Raw genomic sequence first — 3,187 nt, 5'->3', positions numbered from 1 at the left:
AACAAAAAAAATCAAACTTAAAATAGTAAATCGAAGAACAGAGATCGATCGAAGAATAACTTCGATCGATCAAACATGCAAAAACTTGCAGATATGTTCGATCGATGGGATAGGAGCCTTTGATGCAGGTTGGATGCAGGTTCAAAAATTTTTTAAGTGTTGAGACTGTAGATCGATCCAAGATAAAGTTGGATTGATCAAAGAACTAAAGCTCGATCTAGGAACAAGTTCGAACGATGGGACAGAGAGCTGAAATATGCAGGTTTTCTTCAAACGATTGGATAGAGAGGTGATTGGATGCAGGTGGATGCAGGTATGGAGTTCAATCGATCGAACCTCCTTGGAGATCGATCAAACTTATGCAAAATGCTCATTTTTAACATGAAAGGGCATGCAATCTTAATCACAGTTCCTAACAATGCATATGAACCTAAAACGAATATCTAGACTTCCCAAGAAATGAAATTTAAAATAAAAATGAGGGAGGAATAAGGTTGTGACACCCTACGAAAAGTAGTAGTCTTTAACGTCTCTAGCAAGACGTTGGGTTATTTTAGCACGGGTCAAACATCTTATAGTGCATCCCCTCCTTGATGGGGTGATAAGTGTTTTGAACTCCACCCAACAAATGGTTCCCTAGAGAACTTGTTAGATTAGGCTCAAAAGAAATTTTTGGTTCTTGGTCAACATGATCCTTGGGCTTCCATGCCCTTTCAAAACAAGCTTTTGAAATAAATTTCTTGGAATTTAGGGTTGAAGATAAACTTTTTGGAATTTTGGTTTTGCACAAAGACTTTATTCTTTCACATTCAAGGTCATGATATTTCTTTACAACATTCATTTCTTTATGCTTGTCAAATGAATTGGGGGTCGGATTGAAGATATTCAACTTCACCTTCATGTGGTGAAATGAGATCTTCATTATCCCCGTCCTACAATTAATGTTGGCATTCGCGGTTGCCAAGAAAGGACGGCCAAGGATAATGAGAATTTGGCTCTTAGGGTTCGGGATTGATTCCGTGTCAATGACAACGAAATCAACGGGGAAGAAGAATTTATTAATCTTAATCAATACGTCCTTAATGATACCCCTAGGCTTTTTGATGGATCGGTCGGCAAGTTGCAAAACCACCGACGTCGGTTTCAAGTCTACTAAGCCTAATTTGACATATACCGAGTATGGAAGAAGATTAACACTTGCTCCTAAGTCTAGAAGAGCCTGATTAATGATATGATCTCCAATGATGCATGAAGTGGTAGGTGAACCGGGGTCTTTGAACTTTGGAAGAGTGTCATGCTGTAAAATTGAGCTTACTTGCTCGGTTAAGACCACTTTCCTAGGTGCTTGGCTTTTGTTCTTCCTCTTTTGGGTACATAAGTCTTTCAAAAACTTGGCATAAGCTGGAATTTGCTTGATTGCATCAAAAAGTGGAAGATTGACTTTCACTTGCCTAAACACATCCATAATTTCATTTGTTTTGGCCTTTTGCATGTCAATTGAAATGGATTCTTTTAAGGCATCCGAAATGGAGCTCTTGGCTCAAAAACCTTTTCAGAAATTTTCTTTGAAGTCTCTTCAACACAAAAAGTTTTGAAATCATTTTGCAAATTTTTCTTTTTAAAATCACTTTTCAAGATATTCTCATTTGAAAGATCATGCATATGCAATGAAGGAGGAATAAGATGAGAAACGGGACGGGTGTCAACTTTAGGTTGCACTGGTTCACTCTTTTTATTGGACATGCCCACTTGGTTGTCCACAATCTTCCTACCTTTCGATGAGGCATTCAAAGGCATTTTCCCTTTCTCTCTAGCATTTAAAGTACTAGCTATTTGCCCTACTTGGGTTTCTAGCTTAGCAATGGATTGAGAATGAGAATGAAGCAATTGAGTGTTCGCCTCTAGAGTGCCTAGAGCGGTCAAAACTTTCTTTTCAAAAGCAGGAATCCTAGCATTTCCTTGAGAATGTGATGGTTGATGAGGAAAATGAGAATTAGCAAATTAATTTCCTTGTGATTGAAATGATGATCTAAAACCTTGGGAACCTTGGTTTTGCATCGGAGGTGGAACATACTTCCCTTGGAAACCACCTTGGGGAGGGTTTGAGCCTTCCCCTTGGTTTCTCCAAGAGAAATTCGGGTGATTCTTCCAACTAGGATTATAATGATTGCCATAAGGATTGTTCCCTTGATTAACAAACGCTGCATTGACTTATTCATGATGCTCACTTTGCACATGTCTATGGGGACAATTGGAAGTAGAATGTAAAACACTTGAACAAGTCATAGATGTCTCATTGGATGCATGATGGGAATGGTTAGGGGCGGAAGATACTTGATTTGCCCAGTTTTAGTTGATAAAAAATTGATCAAACCTTTGAGATAAGGATTTCATCTCGGCGGCTATTTCATTGGAATGGTCAACTTGATGTAAGCCAACACTCTTCCTTCCACTTGAATTCCTACCATTCTTAGAAGATAAAGTTCGATGCAAAGAATTTTCACTCATGCTCTCATAAAGACGCCACACGTCATCCTCATGCCTATCAATGTAAGAGCCACCCATGGAAGCATCAACCATACCCTTGTAATTGTCGGATAAGCTCTCGAAGAAATATTGAACTAATTGCTATTTGGGCATGTCATGATGTGGACACTTCCTAAGCAATTCATTGAATCTTTCCCATGCCTCATGGAACGTTTCCCCATCCCCGTGTGAAAACTCTCGAATTGAGGTTCTCATGGCATTGGTTTTAGAAACCGGATAGTACTTCTTCAAGAACTCTTGTTGCATTTCTGTCCAAGAAGTTATTGAAAAAGGCCTAAGATTGTTAAACCAATATTTTGCCTTGTCGTTAAGGGTAAATGGAAAAATTTTAAGCCTTAAGACCTCTTCTGGTATGTCCATGTATCTCACGGTGGAACATATTTCAAAAAGCTCATCCAAATACTTGTAAGGTTCTTCACTTGGAAGTCCATGATAGTTAGGAAGTATTTGAATGGCTTGTGGTTTGATCCCATAGTGGTGTGCTTTAAATGGTGGCAATTGAATGCATGTGGGTGCATTATATTCATTAGGCACATAGTGATCTCTTGAAGTAAGGGGAGGATTAGCAATTGGAGGTGCAACATGGGCACCTTGATTGCCTTGAATGATGGGAGGTGGTGGAGCATAGATTGGCTTTGGC

The 3,187-nt window shown here is 39.1% G+C and overlaps 1 pseudogene; it reads left to right on the top strand.

The window, feature by feature from the left end:
* Positions 1-2,638: 2,638 nt before the first annotated feature.
* Positions 2,639-2,737, top strand: LOC132280356 (small nucleolar RNA R71; annotated as a pseudogene).
* Positions 2,738-3,187: the final 450 nt, after the last annotated feature.

The sequence above is a fragment of the Cornus florida genome, unplaced genomic scaffold (genome assembly GCF_030987335.1).
Source record: "Cornus florida cultivar Cherokee Brave unplaced genomic scaffold, ASM3098733v1 CherokeeBrave_3.0.0_Hap2_Chr10, whole genome shotgun sequence".
NCBI lineage: Eukaryota > Viridiplantae > Streptophyta > Magnoliopsida > Cornales > Cornaceae > Cornus > Cornus florida.
The sequence above is the reverse complement of the archived record's forward strand: the minus strand, read 5'-3'. Positions and strand labels throughout refer to the sequence as shown.